The sequence below is a fragment of the Leptinotarsa decemlineata genome, unplaced genomic scaffold (genome assembly GCF_025532065.1).
Source record: "Leptinotarsa decemlineata unplaced genomic scaffold, Ldec_3_MD MMD2_tig00026282_RagTag_RagTag, whole genome shotgun sequence".
Taxonomy (NCBI): Eukaryota; Metazoa; Arthropoda; class Insecta; order Coleoptera; family Chrysomelidae; genus Leptinotarsa; species Leptinotarsa decemlineata.
The window spans coordinates 5,684,956-5,708,806 of NW_027412668.1; the positions used below are offsets into that span (position 1 = coordinate 5,684,956).

General features: G+C 37.8%; 1 protein-coding gene across 1 annotated transcript in view; it reads left to right on the forward strand.

The window, feature by feature from the left end:
- Window positions 1–23,851, forward strand: part of LOC111506181 (ephrin-A1) — a 357,598-nt gene that overhangs the window by 164,622 nt on the left and 169,125 nt on the right. The window contains 1 exon segment of the mRNA XM_074179692.1: window positions 9,166–9,228. The gene's annotated coding sequence lies outside the window, so the exon portion shown is untranslated.

The following is a 23,851-nucleotide window of genomic DNA, read 5'->3' on the forward strand; positions in this document are numbered from 1 at the left end:
AACAAGATAAGAACAGTACAAAAGTTAAGTCAAAAAATAAATGTTGAGTTCTTATTGCTCTTACAGATGACCAACAAGATAAGAATAATACAAAAGTTAAATCAAAAAATAAATGTTGAGTTCTTATTGCTCTTACAGATGACCAACACGACAAGAATATTACAAAAGTTGAGTCGAAAAATGAATGTTAAGTTCTTATTGCTCTTAAAGATGACCAACAAGATAGGAATAGTACAAAAGTTTAGTCGAAAAATGAATGTTGAGTTCTTATTGGTCTTACAGATGACCAACACGACAAGAATAGTACGAAAGTTGAGTCGAAAAATAAATGTTGACAGTGAACCCGTATAACCGATACAGCTTATTCGATTGTAAGGGACCAGTTTTGCGAAAATGTCAAAATATCTGTTGTGAAAGATTTCTTACCGAAAATAATCGGTTATGTAAAAAATAATACTAATTCTATCGACAAAGACGAAGCAGTTTCCAGGATCCGTCAAGTGTTATTATGTGAGGACGAGGATTTGGCAAACAAAAAAGTATCGGCACTTCGTTAAAATTCAGCTCTCTCGAAAAGAGCGGTGCCTGTGCGAAAATAGTGATTGACATGGAGTTTGAATCGCTGGAGATTAAATTCGTTTGGAAAAACGTTCTCAGGAAGTTCATTATTCCACATAAACGCGCAGTTCTCCAAATGAAATAGTTTTTAAACAGTGAAGTTCGAGGTAAACTGAGTTGAATCTCAAAACGATGAGCAGCCACAGTCCGTCGCGTATTTCTTCCTGTAAAATAATATTGCAATAGAGAAATTATGACAACGAAAATTTGATTATTCGTGACTACGGTACACTATGGCAATGTAATCAATGTTTTCCTCGAGTTTGAAGTTCGTACTATCAAACATAGATGGGCTTATATCGCTAAGTAATTCCTTCATCATATATAAACTTTTATTAGTTAGTAAACTCCAAATCAGGGGTCTTCTTCTTCTTCTATTGTGACAGTTGACTACCTTTTCGCGACTGGGCGGAAAGTACAATGCTAGTTTCTTCAGAGGTTTATAAACCTCCGAATAAGTTAGCCATTCCAAAAATCGACGGCCTTCAAACCGAGAAATAGTGCCGCTAGGATAGAATTGTTGAATGGATTCAAAACTTGAGTTAATGTTAGGAAATAAAGAGAAGAAAGTAACTTGAGAACCAAGGTTGAGCGAGAATTGGGGACGCGGGTTATTTACTGCTACAAAAAAATGGTTGAGGTGAAACAGCTACTGAAAAATCGTAAAAAACAAATAAAATTTCCAGCTTGAAAGCACTGGATGGCAGAGAGCAGGTATATTTTTTCTTAACTATCAACAATTCATTCCAAGAATCTTGTAAACGCCCAGCTTTCGGAGAAAAATATCTCAAAATCTCATATGTGATTACCTTAACGGCCTGATTTACCAACTAGAAATTCAACGACGGCATAAAGTACCGAGCCGAAGCCAACTCTTTAAAAATGAGCACAAAGGAATGCATTTAATGAAGACAACCTCGCATCGGGATATATCTTCCCTACTCCTCTCGGTATCCCCTGACACCTTCTAACACGCATTCTTTTCCCGCCCATGGCTTCTTTCTTCATTGTTGTTGGCTTGCAGATATAACACTTTCAAGGTGAGTGTTATAATGCCGGTATCATCGTATGAGCGGGGTCACAGAACTTTTACTTCCAACTCTTCGTATGGATCGACTATTTGAATGAGATGATATATGTTGGTGTATTTTTTTTCGGCCGTGTTGGAGCTTTTAGGCCGGTGTCCGTAGTCGAAAAATCGAGCGGTAATCGCCCCGGTTGGTGTATGGCTAATTACTGTTTTAATTGGCTTGTTTTGGTGTGAAACTCGTGACGTTAATTTCACAGAGGGAATTCCAAACGGAACATTACTTATTACAAAATGGTGTTATTTTCGGTCAATATTTGTTGAAAGAATTGAAGATTTGAAGTTTGTTCGCGGCGGTTCAGATTGACTATGTAGTTTATTGTTTTGTTTTGAAGGGTTTCGAACGAATTGAAATTGCACAACCATGGTTTCCCCATGGTTGTAAGGGGTGGAAAATGCAACTCCTAAAACAACAACAACTACAGAGATACATCGTCATAAATGCGAACTGGATTTATTGTTATTTTGTAGTTAGTACTGCATTAAACGATCAAAGAGTAATAAACAAAACTAATTTATTTATAACAAAACCACATAACATGTAGAAATCATAGTAAATGTTCAATATGTTACCTTCAGACATTACGCATGCGTCTAGACGTCGGCGCATTGAGCTACGTATTCGCTCAAATATTCCAGAACCGGGCCAGTTCTGTGGTCCTCCTCGACCTATCCACTGATTTGCATGTTTCAGTTAAATGCTGACGTGCTACTTGACTAAAATGGCCGTGGGCCCCATTCATGCATAAAAAACATATCCCTTCTGACGCCCAAAGGAACTTCCTCCAGCAGTACTGGATGCACTTCTCTTAAAAATTGAACGTATGCCTCACCATTCAATAGAAGAGGTAGAAAATGAGGCCCAATTAAATCATTCCCAATAACTCCGAGCCACACGTTAAGAGAAAACTGTTCTTGATGGTTAGTTTCGACAATAGCGTGAGGGTTTTCATCAGCCCATATGTGGTAATTATGAAAATTAATAATCTTGTCCCGAGAAAAAGTACATTCGTCCGTGAATTCTATCGTCTTCAGAAAGTCACAATTTCTTCTAATCATTTCCAGCATCCAATTGCAAAATTCAAGACGGTTCGGAAAATCTCGCGGAACAGTGCCTGTACTCACTCGTTGCAGATGGTAAGGGCATAAGAGTTGTTCCTTTCAAATTCGAAATACCGTCATATGATCAACATTCAGCTGGAAAACAATCTTTCTAGTACTGGTAGTAGGTTGTTCTTCAATCAAATCAAGTACTGCTTCCTCAAGCTGTGGTGTTCGTACTTCTCGATGGCGACCACAATCCTGCGTTCTTTTGTCGAATGAACCATATTCTCGTAATCGTTGATGAAGTCGAGCAAATATTCTATGTGAAGGATGCTGCCGTTGAGGATACATTTCAGATATCTTCTAGAAGCTTTTAACCCATTCCCCTGCGACAGACCGTAAACGTAATGCATATCAGTCATTTCCTCATTTGTGTATGCAATTTCAATAACAAGTGAATTATTGAAGTAACAAATTAGGAACAGAATAACAACACACAATTAGTATTAATTCAATTTCGATAATTCTCAAACTGACAGCGTCATACCAATTTAATTGTCACTATCGCTAATAGCGACCTACTAGATAGATTAGTTTCGTATTTTCGCATTTATGACGATGTATCTCTGTAGTTGTTCGTAACTTTTTTGCTGCGAACTGGTTTATTTTGGTCAAAAAACCCAAGAGACATTTTTTATTTAGAATGAAACAGGCTATCAGAAATAAATTTTTAGATGGTAAACAAATAATAACACGAAAAGTTACATTGGAAATAAATTTTAGGGGTTGCGTTTTCCACCCCTTACAACCATGGGATAAACCAAATAAATTACTGGCTAAGTGTCTTTTTGGTAGTACAAAACGTCAGGTTAATTTTAATATTGTAACTTTTTCAGTAGTTGTGAAAAAAATTGTTATACAAATTTTATGTACCCCCTTTAAGGGGGTGTATCTTAACAAGGAATGCTCCAATGAAGTTTCTTTATATGAAAGATCCTATCTTTTTTCGATGAGGGATCACCTCCTTAAATGTTTTACACTCATTCAGTTACACTCTGTATATTATTTTATCAACAATACATTGGTTATTGTTGAACTTATGTGTTATCGAAATGTACTCTTACGCATCCCATTATTCCTTTGTTTGAAATATTGGTTTACAGGAATCTTCATTAGGAGTTTTCTCATCAGAGGCGTGCTCCCTGACAAAGAATGGGTCTAATTTTTATATAACATATGAATTATAGAAGGTAAAACTGGAACCTTTTGTGGTAGAATGGATTCAAAACATGCACTTTTCTCAAACACCAGAACTACTGGTCTTCTGCGCCGAAGGGAAGCAAATACCATAAAAAAAAAGAGGAGAAGAAGGAGGGGTTAGTTAATGGCTGTTTGAAAGGTTTTTCCTCAATAACTTGTTGAATCATGCAATTTGTTTCAATTCAATTCCTTATTGAAATTATCTGTGGACATCGGAGTAGCAAAGAGTCTGCGGATCATATACTGTGGTGAGCTTCATTTTTCAATTGAAAATTATTCAAGATTTTTTTCACTTTGATATGGTGTAAATTTTATATGGTCCGGTATTAATTGTATAATATAAGATCTAGTGAATTGGAACGGTTTCTCGATAGTGTCAATAGTAGTGTCAATAGTGCTTTAGCGATTGATGAAATGTTTTTTCAAAGCACTCAAATATATAATGCTCAACAACGAGATTATTCGTCAAAAACGATGTAATATGATATTACAACCGCCTCTTTATAATTAAAAAGTTAAATTAATTCTATAATTATTAAAAGTTACGTGCATCAGTTGGAACTTTCATTGTTGAAGAACTGAGTGAAGTACTTTTTATTGAAGGTATTGATTACATTTTCACAATGTATGTTACCAAAACTGTCAAAAATTCAAATGAACTTCTACATAAACGTTTCATAGTATCAGCTATAAATAACAAGAGGGTGAAGTTTTTTGAATTTGATGATGAAACTACCAATATTAATATTCATGAGCATCCCATTTGATATGTGAATCTATTATTACTCCTAAGTATTTCTTTTCCCTTTAGCTTCGGGAAGTATTACATGCTGATCAATTTTCAGTTTCAGTTTTTCCACATTCACTGTCAATAATCGATGTTCCGGTGGCTTTCAGCTATTTGCCTTGTAAAAAATTGCTGTATCATCTGCGAAGCCCGATATTTTACCTCTGCTCCTGATGGAATATAGTACATTAACATATATGTTGAATGAAATTGGCCCCAGAACTGTACCTTGGGGTACTCATAAAAGTTTCTCGTGTATCAGTCAAAATATCATGAATTTTTACCCACTGAAATCTATTGGCGAGTTAGCTGAACAAGTTCAGAGTATCACCTCTAATACAATACCTTCTAGTGTTTTCGGTAAAAAGGTTGTAGCCAACTGTGTCGAATGGATTCGACAAGTCAAAGAATACGTATAGGCATGCTTCATTCTCATAAAAGCAGATGATATTTCTGAAGTAAAGCTAAGATTGCGTCTTGGATAATTGTTCGCGAAACCCAAATTGACTGTCAGATATGATATTATATTTTGAAACATACGATGTTACCCTTTTTTTATGATCTTTTCGAATACTATGTTCAGGTGTGCAATGAGTGATATTAGTCGGTAGTTGGTTATGTCTGTCTCATCGCCTTTTTCAAATAATGGGGTTATTATGGTTTTTTTGAAATCTGTTGGCGAGAAAACCATTTCCTCTATATAAGAAGAGATGGACTTCAGTGTTCCAGAACAGATACCGTCGATTCCAGTGGACTTCTTTGTTTTCAGCTCTTTGATCTCATTTCTGTTGGTGGGGAGACGAACAAAAGAATTTTTAACAGTTTCAGAGACGTATATAAGTCGAAAGTATTATTATATTGTCTGCCATTTTTTTGCCTAAGATGGAATATAATATATATATATATATATATATATATATATATTTATATATATATCATTGAATTCATTAGCGATTGCATGTTTTTCTGTAACAGTATTACCTTCTTCGTTTTTTTATTCGAGTAATTGGACGTTTCTTTTTTTTGCGTATTGCTTACTTTTTGCTTACTTTCCATAAGCATTTAGAGTCTAATGAGTTTATTTAAATTTTTTTCCGGTAATAATGGTACTAGGTACTTGATAGGTATTGAAGTGAATTATTGTCTGAACATTTTGGAAGTGCCTTATAATTATTTACAAAATCAAATTGTTTTTTTTGGATATCTCTGAAAATAGTATACAACTCAATCCGTAACTTCTGACAGCAAAATAACATATCAGAAGGGTTTACATGCAAGTTCAATAATAGAAAAAAGTAAGCTCTAGTACCTTCTGAAAAGTGGGTTGGATATTGGATACTGTCCATCAGTAATGCTGGGTTGAAATATGAATGAAAATTCACCTTCTCTCTTTCTCTGTTAGCTTTCACTGCAGGGCAACAATGTGCCACTAACGCTTCGAAAAATTGAATCAGGTGAAATGAATAGGGATTTGAGAAAAAATATATAAAATACTTGTATTATCGAAACAGATGCAAATCCAATCACAGAAAAGCTTTTATGACATTCGAACAATACTAATAACGGTAATGATAAAGTGAAATTAACAAATCTATATATGCGCGTGAATTGAACAGTATATATGTATATGCGTAGAAATTAGCAATCAACTTATATTGTATATAAGTACGTATTTGTCAATTTTAATGGACTTCATGAAAGTAGATGCATTCAAAATGAAACTTGTTATATACATGCAAAACTAGACTATAACATATACAGTATAAACTTCACGCCAATATTTTCCAATTAATTTATGAAAAAAAAATTATAAATTTGTGAATTGTTCTCCTCCAAGACCAGAGCTTATTCAACGCCCATTTTTTCAGGTACTCATTAATTTTTTCTTCGAAGACCGGTCTATTTTTTTGATAGACGCTCGTGAGGAGATGGTGTCGGTGAAATCGTAAAATGGGTCGGTTTCTCTCGATGGTCGATGGTTATTCTAGAACATTAAAAAACGTGTACGAGATGCCCGAAAGGTCGCGTCAATGTGCGTCAAAATACAAGATGGCTGTGAGAAAAAATGCGAGGCTGACGAGGTTACGAGGGCACTACACGTGATTTTCGAATCGCCAATATCGATCTCTTATCGATGTTCGATACGAGGTGAAAGAGCAGTTAGTTTGGCTTCACGTTGGACGATTCTGATTCACGCTTCACGCAACAGGATATCTATTTTGGATGTTTGTTTTGGACCTGCCTCGGAAAATAGTTATAGTATTTACACGCCGTTTAGTTCACGGATATCATTACGTATTCGGATTTTGAGAAGTTATCGGAAAAATAAACAGAACTTTCCAGTGAGGTCTGATTCATACACATCTGGATTATTTTCAATTATTGACATCACAATCGAAAACATAGGTACTAAATTCATCATATCACCAAATAAAACTTATTTGGTGAATACTATATCTATCATTAGTGAGAATGTTGATCAAGAGATGGCTCCACATGTCCAACATCTTTCAATAAATTTAAACTCCACCACACTCTAATGGGGGTCGCCTCGATGTGTCAAACAATAATTTTTTTCGTTATATCTTGACAAAAACAGCTTTTTTTATATTGATTTGAACGGTTTGGGTGCTAATGAGAATCATTAAATTCAATCGATATCACTTCAAAATACATCCCGAGATATACGAAAGAATTGACTGTTTCAATTTTCAGTTCCCTTCAAACAGATTCATGTAGATTTATAAATAATGAATTCAATGATGTCGATTTAATTATTATGAAATTAGGATAATTCACAGGACGCAGATGAAAATATATTTCTCGTTTTGGTTGACTGGGGAAGTTGTTTAATTTTAGTGCCAGAGGTACTAAAATTGGTGATAATTGTAATATCAATAAACTTTATATTTGAAATATTTCATAATATCTTTCAAAAATACAAATCATGAAATTATGAAACAGCAAATATCAATTGGCACTCCTGGGCGACTTCATTGATTCCAGTGGCGCATTTGCTTTTACAGCTGCAAGAAAACCAGGAAAAACCTGTAGCACCACATCATCTGAAGATCTTGATCTGCCAATGTCCTCTCTTCAGAGACTCCAATAAATTCAAGACATCGCCAAAACACTTAGTGATACGACTATCGTCAAACTTAAACCAGTCCGTTTCGTCTTTGACCAATGCGTAGTAATGACCAGATTCAACGCCAGAATCAGTCAACAATGACTGCATGAATATTATAATAGTGGTCCGCTAGATTGAAGTGTTCATCTATTTAGAACCTTCGTAAGAGTTTGGTGCTTCCGTCAGAGGTTGAGTCATGTTTGAAGATCATCAAGAGTTATTATTAGATTGACTGGTGCCAAACCTATACTTGTTTTTTTATAATAGTCAGTTAGTTTAGCGCAAACAATATTTCCAGCAAAAGATCTTAAAACACAACACGAGATAGACTGTACGGAATCATTCAATCCAGAGCGGAGTTTGCTTTTGTTTGGATCACGAAGAGTATTCAACAAGAACCCCCAGAACTCGGAGCAATCCTCTTGTTGTCCGAACGAAAAATCTAGTAGACTTCAAAGACTCCAGGAAATCGTTTTGTGAGAAATATGACACATTATAATTATGAGAACATAGGCTTTCGTCAGAGTCACGAAGAAATCCGGGCTTTGAAAATGGTACAATTGACGTTGACGTAATTTTTGTCATAGCTTCTAAACCGCTAGGTTCATACCTATACATTTCATTTCCTGACAGAATCCGAATATGAAAAGCAATATATGCCATTCGCTTTAAAAAGTCCAACTTTGTTAGCTCTTCCACTGGGCCTGTTCACTATAAAATATTTCAAAATAAACTAATTCATTGTTATCTAAATCTTTCATACAAAAAAATACTTCATTTCTTCGAATAATCAAGAATATTATTATGTGAGTATTTCCTACAAATAATGAATTTGAAGTTATTTTCTAACCCTCATAATATAGTTTATTGGAAAAAAATACTTTTCCATCGCCTCTGTCTTTTCTAAAGTTTGTTACGGTAAATTCACCAATGAATTAATTGAGAGGATATTTATGATTCCTAATTCACGATTATTAGCGTTGCAAAAGCAAGAAAATAACGTTCTCCGTAATACTAGTAGTTTTTTTTCGGTATACGCTCAACCATCTCATTATTCTCTTCATCTCCCAAGCATTGTTTTCTGTAATGCGAATTGTTTTAACAGGTCATGGTCGATGTATCCGATCATTCTTTTCTGTCAATCGATCATGGTTCAAATCCGCCGTCTTCCCGAGCCCGATTGAAATTGAAATTTATGGAAATTGCTATTGTTACTAAGTCATCTTTTTTTCATTGCAGGCCTACAAGCGATCCATAATTGATTCTTCAAGATCAACCCCTTTCCACGATTGCAGCTCAAAGGTAAGTTTCGTCGGTTTCGATGTTGCGGACGATGTGATTTCAATACACTTGATTTGATATTTCTGTCGAGCTTAGAAGTGTAATTATTTTCGTTAATATTGTGACGATAATGGAAAATGAGAAATGAAACTTTCTGGGTTTTTTACCAGTTTCATTTGTAACTAAAGCTGTTACTGCAGTTTCGTTCTATAAGGACATTTTCAAACAATTACAATAAACTGAAAATAAATCATAATGTTAGCCCTACTGTAGGTAATAATAGAGTACCTGAAATTTGTTAACCTCTGATGATATATATATACGCTAATTTTAAAACTGGTAAATGCTCGATTTGATCATTTAGAAGATTAGGTTAGGTCCAAAATGAGTGGGTCTATTCGACCCTTTACCGCAACACGCAAGGGTTTATTGTGGTTCACACCTATTCACACTCGACCAAATAAACCTAGCTTCTAAACGAAGCCGATTAGTTCATATGGTGAGTGGTCTCGCCATATGAACTAACTTGATTCGGTCCCCAGCGGGGCAGGCACAAAGTATATGCTCTGCTTTTTCTTTATCAATGAGGTAGTTGGGAGGTCAAGGTGTAAAAGTCCCACCTTGATACCCGCGGCAACCTTTCCATATGAGGGTTTTTGCACGTCAGCTATATCTGACGATACCTTAGATTCAACAGTGCAGGGTTTTGTCGCCTCTGGTTTTGGTAAATCATCACTTGAGCGCAAAAGTTTGCTAACCTGCTCATGGGGGGTTTGTTCCTCCATCTGAGACAGATTCTCAAGAATTTGGTGCAAGGCGGTTTCATAAGGTACCCCGCTCATGAGGAGACGACTCAGTCGTTTCATGGCTGCATCACTAAACCTTTTTTTTAGGATCAGTTATTGGATCAGGAGTTAGAGAGTTGAGAAGCTCTCGCTCCTGATCTAAATTTACAGGGAAGTCAGTTGGAGTCGTAAGCTCGACATCCATCTCCTCTGTAGACTCAGCGTCAGAAAGAATTCTTAAGTTTACTCTCTCCATAAAAGTTCCACGAGTAGCTAGGAAAAGAAGGTCAATCACGGCATAGCCCCTCATTACCGTGACAAGGCGATGCTACGACGAGAGCGCGCCCGGTATCTCGAAGGTTACGTAGAGACAGCTGATAGGCTCAGTGTTATTCATCCTCTCGGCACGGATACACACACCTTAGGATCAAGCCACCATTGGGATGCCATTCAGAACCACAAGTGATTCTGTCATTCCCGTATCCAGCGGGGTTACATGGAAGCGGGCATCCGATGGCCGGTTAGCTCAACCCCCACATCCAAGCCAATGCACTTGCTGAAAACAGCATGCACAGTAGGTCAGGCAGTGAAAGATGAACAAGGACAGACAACCCGCCATTTAGGAGATTACCCACAATGCTAATGCTCATGAATTTCTAAGAATTTCATATAATTGGGTTTGAAACCTTTGTTTGCATACTGCAAAATTTCCGTATCCTTTGGATTCGGGCATTTGTTTTTGCATTCCAAAGAATGGTTTGAAAACGTCGAATCGTTTTTACCTAGTCTGAAGGACCTTTAATATTCAGCATACCGTTTTGAGAAACGGGACAATGTGGTGGGATGCTGAACATGAAAGGTCCTTCAGACTAGCCATATTATGTCAGACACATTAGCTCAGTAATTATCAAAAAATTGAAAGCGACTTCTTCAAAAGTTTCTCTCCTCCCTTCCTCTTTTCCCTACCTTATCTTACATACATCACGAACCTATGTCAACCTGTATTTTTAAAGGAGAGATAAGGTTGTAACAATTTGATGTTGGTTCTATAGAGTCTTCCAATAGGGACTTCCAAACTTTAGCAATCGATAACGGCCATCATGTTGAAGCTACTTCTGTCAAATAAATTGTCATTTATTCCGTCTGTTTTACGAAATTGCCATGGACGGATATAGTATTCAATAACACGTGCAAATAATAAAATTCTTTCATCAAAATGGGTGTTCTGTTCGGGCAACGTACCGCGCGCTTCGCTCATTTCACTGTCACCATAGTCGTCCTACCGAGAGGACTAATTGCAATGTGGTGGATAAATTTGAGTTCAGTGGTTGAGTAAACGATCGACCAACATCCGTACGTCGACGAAACGCAAGTTCTGCCAAAAACATCGCCGCTGTCTGTGAGAGAGTGCAGGAACTGACCATAGAAAACGACGTATGTTCGCTGAATGGCTCTGGAGCAGTTGGCAACCGGCCCTAATTTCCATCGAAAAATCAAATTCGGTGATAAGGCCTAGTTCTGGATGAATTGGTACGTGAACAAACAAATGTGTCGAATTTGGCACGATACCAATCTACATGAGGTCCAATAGCGTCCTATGCAACCCGAAAAAGTCACTGTTTGGTGTGGATTTTGGGCTGGCGACGTCATCTGTCCATATTTTCTACCTACTCCTACGCGAACAGTGTTTATATTATATCGGCTATGATTCTTTTTATTACAATCCTTCATCTGTAATACCTCAGGGGTCGAATCTCGAACCACTTCTGTTCTTATTATTTATTAATGACCTCAGTAATTATGTCGATTGTAATAAGTTATTTTTTGCAGATGATTAAATAATATATTTACCTGTCGAAAATATCGAAGACTGTAATACATTGCAACGACAGTTAGAAAATATACAGACTTGGTGTAAAGTAAACAAACTGTATCTCAATGCATCCAAATGTAAAGTAGTGTCTTATAGTTGAAAAATTTCAGTCATCGTGTACAATTATCTAGTAGAGACCATTTCACTGTCACGAAGTAGCTCAATTAAGGAACTTGGTGTATATTTTGATCAAAATTTGTCTTTTTCCAACCACATTAGATCGAATTAGATCGAAAGTAAGTGAAGCATTGAGAGTTTATGGTTTCATAGTTCGCAATTGTAGGTCTTTTTCAAACATATCTGCTTTATTTACTGTTTATGTAACCTACGTTAGGTCAAAATTAGAATATGGCTCTGTTCTATGACCTCCATTCTACAATTATTGCTATAATACATTAATTGATAAAGTTTGACGTCGTTTCCTAAAGTTTATTTACTTCAAATCTTATGGTAACTATCGTGATAGAGGTATTCCATATGAATCTCTTGCCATAACATTCAACATTGAAAGTCTTGAATTACGCAGAAAACTTGCTGGAATAATTTTTCTGTATAACTTACTGCACAACAATGTGGATGCTATAGAGGTGTTATCTTTTATAAATTTCTGTGTGCCTCATTTTAAAACTAGAAATACAAAAACTTTTTACAGCCGACTGGCCAGAACCAATTTGTATCTCATGTCACCTACCTATAGCATTTGCAATAATTTCAATTTAATTTCAAATTTGTGTGATATCAATTTCGATTCCCTAGAATATATTGTTGACACTGCATCTCAGTATTTCATGGAGAATTTTTAATTTTCTGGTATAGTTTTTTTTTATTTTATTTTATTATATCATAATATCCATTCTCATTTTCTCAAATTGTAACTTTGTAATTGTAAGAATCGATATTACTTTTTTCAACATACTTAGTTAACCCTGTAAATGTTTTTTAACTGTTGGGTAATAAAGCTATTATTTTTTTTTTTTTTTCGCCGTAGTGTGCGCTGGTCAGGCCCTATCCCCCGAAGCCCCGATATATTCGGGAGGGCACGCCCAATGATCACTTACCTCACACCGTGGGGTAAGTGATCATTGGGTCCGAGAATCATGTGCCCTGAGCAAGGGCAGTGATCCAAGAATGACAGCCATCTGCATCTGTCTGGACTCCAATAATCAGAACAACCATCTTGACAGAGTGATCTGAATAGAGTCTGCGGAGTTCGAAGAGAAAATCTCGATATTTTATCCGTTTTTCCTCCTCTTTTCTGACGATATTCGTCTCGCCAGGAGCTGAAAACTCCACGACAAATATCGTTTTGGTCTGGTGGTCGAGAAGGACTACATCAGGCTTATTAGCTTGTATGAGCCTGAGGGTGGGGAACGAATAGTTCCAATAAATTCGGCACTTCTCGTTCCCCACAACGGATTCAATATCCCCCGAGCGTAGGGCAACACCGGTGTCTTGTCAATACCGTTAGAGTGCCATAGATGGTAATATAGCACTCTTAGGGCCGCGTTATGTCGATGGATATAGGCCGAGACCACATATGCTTGACTTGCTGATAGCAAGTGCATTAGGGTCTCGGACGCCTCGCGGCAGGCCCTGCACCATGTGTCAGGAACCTCTATACCCATCACGCGACTGCGGTAGACTAAGGTATTGAGGACACCATCCTGGCAAGCCATGATGAACCCCTCAGTTTCCGACTTCAGCCCTCTCGACCTGAGAAAAGTGAACGTCAGGCGCATTGATAGGCCAAGATCTCCAATGTTATTGAAGAAGACCCCATGCATTGGCTTATCTTTGTGTTTCCACAGAATTAAGGTGATTATTATTATTATAGTTATTTCTTTAAAAACGACGTTGAACAGGCCACTGTCAACGGCGAGCACTATAAGTTGATGATCACCAACTTTTTTTTGCCTGAATTGGGTGATCTGGACACCAAAGACATGTGGTTTCAACAGGACAGCGCTACGTGCCACACAGCTCATGTCACGTTGGATATTCAGCACAAGCGATTTAAGGGCATGGTCATGAAACGTGGAGGTGATGTGAACTGGACACCAAGATTGCAGGATTTGACCCCGTTTGACTTTTTCTAGTGGTATTTCCTCAAGTCGCAGGTGTATGCGAATAAGCTACGAACCACAGCGGTTCTCAAAGCCAACATAACCCATGCCATCGGTCAAATTCATCCTGATGTATGCGCCAGAGGCATGTAAAATTGGATGCGCTCCACCTAGTAAAGCCGTGGGAATATTTCAACGATGTTATATTCCACACATAACGGCATCAATAGATCTTTGAAACAAATGAAAATTTTTTATGATATCTGACACACACTTTGTTTTATTTAATCTTGAAGATAGTTTCCTCTTGAAATTGCTGAAACTGTTTTGGATGCTTTATAATATCCCTCCTTGCTTCATACTCATACTCAAATTTCTTATGCATAAAATTGAGATTAGAAGATATATCACTCGTCATGTCTGTTTTTCTTTGCACCATGTTATTTGGCTGCTGCTGCCTAGCTGGGTGTCTAAAGAAATTTTGTACTACTGTCACTATTTGACGTGTAAGTAACGAAGAAAAATAATCTCTGTGATCGGGACGAACCATATTAAGAGAACGCTTTTGTGGGATTCGAATCATAAACGTTGACAGCACCCAACATAGGTAACGGTTGTTCTCTTCGAGGAATATTTCGTTTATTCGCGTTTAGTTTGTGAAATGTGGGTGTAAACCGGCAGATTATTCGGTATGATGTATACATAATGCCGGTAATAATCGAGATACATAAAAACGCGACTACTTAACTAGGTACTTATACAGGGTGTGTCGTCGGAATGTCACGCCCCGTTTTATGCAAAGCCAACTGAGACAGAGATATGTGAAGAGTGATTAAACTTGTAAGGTTTACGAAATGGCAATCGCTTAGCCAATTATCTGTGAAACTATTAATTTCTGTGTAATATTTGGAATGTGAAGATTTTAAAGTTGATTATCGTAAATGTAGAATATGAAATGAATTTAGCATACTTCTCGATGTCTCTTTGAGAAATACATTTTCTTCAAAACAAATATAGAAAGGAAATGTTTTGGTTGGTCCACGAGTTTTGCCGTGGTCTTCTTTGGTTATCATCTCCAAACGCTTCAATAGCAACTGCGGCAGTCATCTTCAGATGTCATCTTGACGTCAAGAAGAGTACTTCGACCACGCCACTGAAGATGACGGCCGCAGTTGCAGTTGAAACGTTTGGGGATTGTAATCGAAGAAGACCACTGCAAAACCCAGGAACCAATCATATCATTGACGCCAGCCGTGAAAACCTACCTTCCTATAGAAAGGAAATGTTGAAAAAACAACATTATAATGGACAGATAATGTATTTTTCTCACATTTCAATTCTCTTACAACTTTTGTCAACCCAAGCCACGAGGTTTGGCTAAAACAGCTGAATTTTTTGTGTAACTACTTTTTTATTTTGTTTACTTCATAACTTTTACAACAACTGTTTGGTATCAAACTTCGAAGGATGAATAAACGCCTTGGAGTGAGTCAATCTGAAGATTCTGAAAGAAGTCCATAAATCTTTTTGCCATCCAGGTTTTCAATCTTTGGCCAGACAAGCCTGTCTCTATAAGCAAGAGATCCTCTCCTGGGTAAAGCCTTCCCCTTCACCAGATCCCTGGTGAAGGGGATTATCACAGTTTTGCTGCGGTTGACAGACATCTGCTCCCTCAGGCACCAACTGTGAACAACGTCCATTGTGCTTTGGAGCTTTGGATATAAGCTATTCTTCCCGACGTGGACCTTGCCAAAATGACAAGGTCACCTGCATAAGCTTGCCGATCTACTTTTCTTCCGTCGAGGGCATCAAGAGCGACCACAGAAGGGGAGATAGTACCCCACATTGAGGCAACCTCTGGTGATCCTGAACCTAATGGAGTCGCCTTGGAAAGTCGTAGTTGCAGTTCTGTTTTCCAGCATGGCATAGATCCAGCCAGCTATGGTCAATTCTACACCTTTCCTAGACAGAGATGATCTTATAGATTTAGGTAGTGCATTGTCAAATGCTCCTCCCAATCTCCTTGTTGTCAAGGGATTGGGAACACAGTGTATTAGTTGTGTAGAAAATAATTATCTTTGCAGTATAAAAGATTGAAACCATGAAAACTTTTCTACAAACAAGTAAAAACGTGTCACACGGTCTGAAAATCAATGAACTTGTCAGCTAACCACGTTTATTCAGCTATATCCCTTCGATGTAATGAATGAAAATTATCATCCAAACAAGAGCTGTGTCTCTTCTTGAACACAAGCGTCTACTGTTTTGTGTTTCTTTCTCACTTTCAGAAGAAGAATTCTATTTTATCGCTAATTTTGTTGATGTACATTCTTCAATCGCCCTTACTACATACATAATTCATACATACACTATTGAACCTTATATTGAAACTTTTGAAATGTATTCTGAAAGAATGAGTTGTATGCCTATTGTAATGTATTTCAGAACGTCGATTTTTCGAAGAATATATTTCATGTTCTGTTGGACCTACATAAAAATGTCAAGAACAATATTGAATTTTTTTTTAAATATCCCCAGTGAGTTATTTTATAATTATGAATATTTATCAGAAAAATATTAAATTTAATGAAAGAACAGTGTGTTTCTCGACGCGACATTCGCTTACTCAATTAAAATCGTCAGGAAGTGACTAATTTATCAAGAAAACTGAAAACTTGCATTGATTCAATTCATTTAGGTGTGCCTCCCTGTACGCACTTCCCTATCAAAACATCTTCGAAGGATTTTCCCCCGCGAATAATAATTCGCCGGGAAAATACCTCTTTGACTTTCCACTCCGTGTTACGATTATCATCTTTTATACTCTATCTGGCGTCGCCATTATTATCATTCCAAAAAGCTCCGAAAACACACAAAACGAAAATTTAATTCGCTCCTATTATATTTACCAAATCAATAAGCCAAACAGACGGCGCGAATACACCTTTTGAATCGCATCCTGTGCTTTTGCCGCTCGTCCTCACTCCCGCCCCCCTTTCCCCGGCGCGCCCCTCACCGCCACCCTCCGAACGTCAACCGGGCTCTCCTCCTTTTGTGGCGAAAAGCGCCATCAATGAAAATTTCAAATGGAACACACCACTAAAGCAAATGACATTTAGACCGTATTATATTAGAAAATATTTAGTCCCCTGCGGGGTGGGGGGCGGCGGGGACGGTCGGGGGTGGCGGACGGACAGCACTCGCCAGTCACGGTCCATCCGGTCGTCGGCGGAGTTTATAAAATGCCAACGGTAGCCGCCCGGAGTGCCCAACCCTGGTGTAATATCAAACTTTGAACTGACCGTCCAGGTTATGAATGTACAGGGTTGTGCTCGACGTCTGGGGGTTCGTGTTGCGTTCGTAGGCTGCTAGGGATGAAGAGTTTTTCTGAATATTCATTTTGTCTTTGGTTGTCGCCAACCAACGGTATCTGATACCGGAATGTGATTATAGCAACACTTTTTGTTTTCGAGGGCAAAAACGTTTCAGTTTCGACTCTTGACCAGTTCTCATTTAAAAAATGGTAATTAGAAAATCTATTGAAATCTGTACAAAATGTTCAAGCCGTGTACACTATTATTGCCTCATTGACGAAATCTAAGATTTTAATAACCGTATACAATTATTATAATAGTAACTGTCATAATTGAAAGTCATGGCCAACTAGAGAAATACGTACTGGGCGTTCTCGTCAACTTGACTACTCTTCAACTAATAATAGGGGAGCCCAAGCAGGGGTTTCGGGATTGACCAAAGCGCGGCAGATTGATATACAGGGGGATACTTTGTACTCGGTTAAGTACCTCCACCAAATATGAGCCCCATATATAAGGCCGCCTGTGAGGGATAAAGGATCAGATTAGTAAAAAAAATTGATCATCAGAAATTCTCGAGCGCGTCAGATTAAGGTAGGGTGAGTTAATCACCTGCTAGAAAGTGTATATTCCAGTAATCTGACAATTTGAGTGTGACGTAAAGAAAGGGGAGGGCAGAAAAGTTGTAAAAAAATAACGTCATTTCGACATTCTCGAGCGTAGCTATTTTTTTTTTTATTTTGAAGGAAATAATTCAAGGATAACGAAAAATATATAATCTGACGATTTCCGCAAGCCGAAATAACAAAAACTCGTCGATAAAGTTTAATGCGTGCAGCTGTGTGATACCTATATTTCCCTCTACGAGTTTCTATTCCTCTATTCTCTATTCACTTTTTCTCTGTCTATTACTCTCTCACTCCGGATGTAGCCGTTACTACGTGGTAGGAAATCATAATGAAGAAAAGAGAAATTAAACTTTCTATGTTTTTACCACTTTTATTTGTAACCAACGTTACTGCAGTTTTGTCCTATGAGAACATTTTCAAACTTATACAATATATAAGGACATTTTTAAACTTATACAATATTTTTAGCATTTTTTTTTAAATTATTTCATTATAAATACAAGTATTCTAGTTGAAAAACATACTCTTATTTATTTGCATGCTATTTCCTGAGCTCTTAAATTAATTAAGTTCAATGAACTAAATTTTTTTAAAATATTGTTTTTGTCAGATTAAGCGAATCCCTCTAGATAATCGTCAGATTATGAGACAGCACGTCTAAAACATAAAAATGAACCATATATATCTTAATCTGACGCGCTTGAGTATTTCCAAATGACGATTTTTTTTTTCATATTATAATAATGACCGCGAGTTTGCGTCAGATCGGAATCGTCAGATTATTGAATGAGAGCTTTTTTTGTTGTACTTAACACCCCCTTAGAAAGTCTGACGCGCTCGATTGATTTTTTTTTTTTCACTCTTAACCCTTACGTACAACCACCCACATCATGGAAACGATCAGATTAACATACCAACATTATTAAAAATACGTAGGACATTGATGCTATCAATATCTGACGCGCTCGAGTATGTCCATGCAACAGTTTTTTTATACATATTTAAAAATCTATATCCGCTTCCCCCACGAATGAAAAGGTATATATTATATAACATTTTTTTCTTCTTATCATCTAATTTTGCAACCTAATATGTCTCAATGACGCTCGAGTAAATCCCCATTTTGCATCGTGGGCTCCCCTGCTATAACACTAGTGAATGAAGAATGTCATTGTAATTGTAAAATTGACTTCAAATTACGTTTTTTCAACTATTTACTCGTAGCTCTATGAAAATTGATAATTTTTATTTAATCTGGACCTATATCTATTGACACAGTTTGGGCACTTCTACTTGTAAAGTAAATTTTTCAACCTCATTTAATTAAAAAAAAATTTTGGAAAACTATGGAATATACTCCTGTTCATCATTTTTTTTTTTTATTTTGCGCAATCAAAATTTGTATTTTTTGTTTTATCAGACCTTTTATCTATATTGATACCTATTATTAATCTTTAGATCTTTTTAATGTTTCTACCAACTTGAGCAAATATGTGAAACTATAGAATAACAGTTGGGCTAACATAGAAAAAATGTTTTTGATGAAGCTTTATTATTCAGTATAATACCTTTGAGGGCGATACAATGATTAAAAGCGGCTTTACAATTTTTCGATACCATTTTTGAACTAAGATTTGCCTTTAGTTTCGAAATAGGCCTCAGTTTCGACGATTACCGGTTTCTGCTTCGATAAGTTGGTTGGGGGTTAAAATAGACACCAATACATCTTGGCACAATCATGTCGCTGGATTTGCAAATACTGCTTCTCAAAAGCTTGGAACACTGTTCCGAACCAGAAAACTTTACAAACCCCAGCAAACTGTTGACGTTTTTAAGAAAAAAAAGTCGACCTAATTGCATATCCCTGGACCTCACAAGAAATAATATGGGAAATTAAATGTTTGTTTTGGAAATTATTATTATTATTTCGTCTTGAAATCACCTAAAGAATCGTCTGTTAAATTTATGGTACATACTTAATTAACACCCTGTAGATACTTTCACGGGAGGTGTTCAAGCGACTTGGCACTTGATTGGCATTTGATTCCACCAAGAGCGGTACATATCAGAAATACTCGACGGACTGTGGCTGCTCATCGTTTTGAGGTTCAACCCAGTACACCTTTCACTGTTTGAAAAGTATTTCATTTGGAGAACTACGTTTATGTGGAATGAACTTCATGAGAACGTTTTTCGAAATGAATTTAATCTCCACCGATTCAAATCCAAGGTGAATCGCTACTATCGCACAGGCACCAATCTTTAAGCGCCTTCTGGATTTTCCTGTAGTGCCTTGTCTTTGAAAAAATCGGCGCCAAATTTCTCTCCAGCGACCATTCTCTTAAGGTCCGAGGACAGGAAAAAGTCCCTGGGGCATAGATCTGGAGAATACGGGGGATGAGGAAGCAATTCGAAGCTCAATTCATGCAATTTTGCCATCGTTTTCATTGATTTGTGAGATGGTGCATTGGCTTGATGAAACAACACTTCCTTTTCCTTCAGATGTGCCGCGATTGCGGCTTTCAGACGCTTCAATAATGCTTTGTAATAGTCGCTGTTGATGTTTTTACCTTTTTGAGATAGTCAATGAATACCACGCGCATCCCAAAATACCGATACCATACATAACCTTGTTGTGGCTGCACGCTTTGGAGTCGGTTCACCACGTACAGTTCACGCAGAAAACGATCGTTTTGATTCTGGTGTGAAATGATGGAGCAATGTTTCATCCTTTGTCACATATCGACACACAAATTAGTTTTTTTTTTATGATGGGACGGTTTCAAACACTGCTCAGAATTACCAAATCGTTGTTGTTTTTGGTCGATTGTGAGCTCGCACAGCACCTACTATGAAAAGAGCTTTCGCATACCCAAATATTCATGCATTTTCAAAATTATTTTGTGAACTTTTTGATGTTTTCGTCGGTAACAAGCTCCCGAGCAGTTGTCCTCCTAGGTCATCATCCATCCTGTCCTTTCCAGGAAGGTGGACAGGTCACTAGGAGACATCTCCTTTATATCGGCAGGTGTAGGCCAAGACTCGCCGAACAGTCGCAACCTTGAGGTGTCTCAACGGTGACTTTCATGAAGGTTTTGGAAGGTGCAGCGACATTATTGTCGTTGCGCGGCTTTTTCAACCTTCTTGGGGTTCCCTCCGTGGTGGTGCACAAGTGAGGGAGCTTTCCTGCAGGGACAGCCGGTTCCTTCATTCAAAGCTCTTGGCACCCGCCGCAGGAAGTGCCCTTGCTACTGGAGGTGGAGGAGGGTGCAATTATAGTTGTTGCCACTCCTGCGTCCTTCGCTCGCTTTCTCCTTTTGGCCTCAGCGCTGCAAATGCGCTTACGCCTTGGCCTTTGTATTACTCCACGAAGTGATCTGCTATGTCCAGCCTCATTCCAAGCGGTGGATTGGGGTGAACATTTCTATTCATCCCCAGTCACTGCCTTAGATTAAGGTGAGCACTTCTGTCCAGCCTCGGAATTGGTTTTTGTTGTTTCTGTTTTTGTGTTTCATTCATGTGTATTCCCACGAGTAGCAAGGAAAGAGTTGGTCACCTCTGGCAGAGCCCCGCATCACCAGAGGTAGGCTGATTACAATGAGGTTTCGCCCAGTTGCCCAAGGGGATCGTTAGTGACCGCATATCACCCTGCGGCCATTCAGCTGTCGGCACGATTCCTTACACCTTAGCTTGGGTAGGCTGGTCCACGGTGGCATATTTTGCAAAGGCTTTTGGGGAGTTCCAGTTCCTCTCACCCTACTTATTTCTGCCACTGACAAGGAGTCGGATGACCCCGTCCGTAAGGCCACATTGGCTTCCCGGACAGGGCCTCCAGTCCCCTGGCCGTTCCTCCATCCGCCATCTGGGGACGCGCCCGATAGGTAGCCCAACCCATGGAAAAGTACTGCTTTATCAACACATATAATTCTTTTTCATCCAGTTTCTTCAAATTAACAAAAGCTGTTTCACTCATAATGTTCTATCCCACAAACTAAAAGTCCGATGGATGTAAATTTGGTACACCTGTCCTCTGTGTGTTAGCCTACGAACTCTTCAGCCCATTTAAGTCTATTAGACTTATAATTTTTCGTATTTTTTGTTCGACTGAAATTGGTACTATCAGTTCAAACTGCTAAATAAAACAAGTGATTCAATTTATGCATGAAATATTATAGGGACAGAATAAAATGAAATATCATGTGATATATCATGTCTGTAAGTCGCCTACCAGACTTATAACGTGAAAAACTATTTCGGCATCCTGAATAATATATTCTTGCGTTATTTAATTGGCAAAATCGAACGCGGACCAAGGCCTAGAAATCAAAATCGGATCGTATATAACGTAACCAAAAGATCGATGTCACAACATCGCGTCTTTGTCTCCAATCGAACCGATATTACAATGTATTAATTCATTATATCACAAGTTAGGCATGCATGCATAACAATAAAGGATTTACTTTCTAATATAGTTCGATTTCTCCATTAAGCTCGTGGGTGATCGTTCTTTGTCGATATTAATACAGCGCCAGAATCAGTCATAAGACCCATATTAGTTTTGACAAAGAGCAACTCCAATACTAATTATTGCAGAAACCACGCAGAACAATAATGCGGTTCCAATATCTCGATATGTATGGAATTCCACGCCACAGGGAGATACGCCAACGGGAGGCGGCGTGCTCGAAAGATGGCACGTTACAACGACGAGTAATGAGCATTGACTAGACCGATAATAATGATAATAATACACATACTCATGATCTGATGAAAAAGCCGAGATGTTTTTGGAACGTTTCTCATTATGAAACGAAGTCAACATGTGGTAGTTCAGAAGAGCTAGTGAACTTCGTTATTCATCTGTTGATAGTTACTCACCAAAGTTTTACCCATTCTGGGCGCGCAGTTTTTATGAAATAGTTGTTTGAGTGAGTTGATGTGTTTCTATGAAAATGTACAAAATCGAATATCGAGCTGTTATCAAATATTTGTTTTTAAAAGGCAATGCGCCTACGGAAATCAAACTACCAACGAAAATATCGCTAAAGTTCACCATATGATGCTAGACGACCGCCGAATCAAAGTGAGAGATAGCAGAGGTTATGAACATTTGGAAAGTTCAGTAAAAATAAATCGAGTTTTGGCGCCGATTAATTACTGTAGATGAAACTTAGATTCACAATTTCACGCCCGAAACAAAAATACAGTCCAAACGGGCACACTTGCAATTTGCAGAAAAGGACCACTTAATGTTGTGTGGATGGGTTCCTCAACCATTGCTGCTTCGTTTTTGAACAACGGCCCACTTTATTTTAGATTATTTGACAATACTATTTTCTGATAACGACACAAAAATGTGTAGGGGTTTTTGACCCAAATCGAATACTGTGGTCGAACACTAGAAAGCCTAGTGTTCGATTACTCGCAAACGGTGTTGGCAAGACTGAATGCCGGATTTCCGGTTTCATCAACACGTGGAAAAAAATCATGATTCTTCCCTCTCTTCAGTTCAAGTCTTCAAGCGAGTAACATCTCATTCTTGTGCAAAGTAAATCTGTTCATTTCGAGGTTAGTTCCCCAAAGCCACGTGGTACTTGTAAATTATTATGGACGACGTTTTGAAAGTAACATTTAGTAATCATGTGCCAGATTTATCAGAAATTGTAAATAGTTTGCGTCAATGTCAATCATCACATTAATTTTTTAATAAATGGTTTATTTTTACAGTTGCATTTTTTTGTATTTTACATGCAACGTCTATCTCTGATAACGCGAAACCTGAAAGTAGTTTGTTCAGTTGAGTTTTATTATTGCGGCCCGCAAGGTCTAGCAGTAGCGACTATGTGGCCCAAGGAAAAAAAGGTTGAGTACCGCTGACCTAAACAGAGGTTTTCTGCGATAAAACGGTTCTTCCCAACAGCGATTGAACTGACAACCAAGCATTCAGCTGATTTAGCATCAGTCGATAAACATTTGA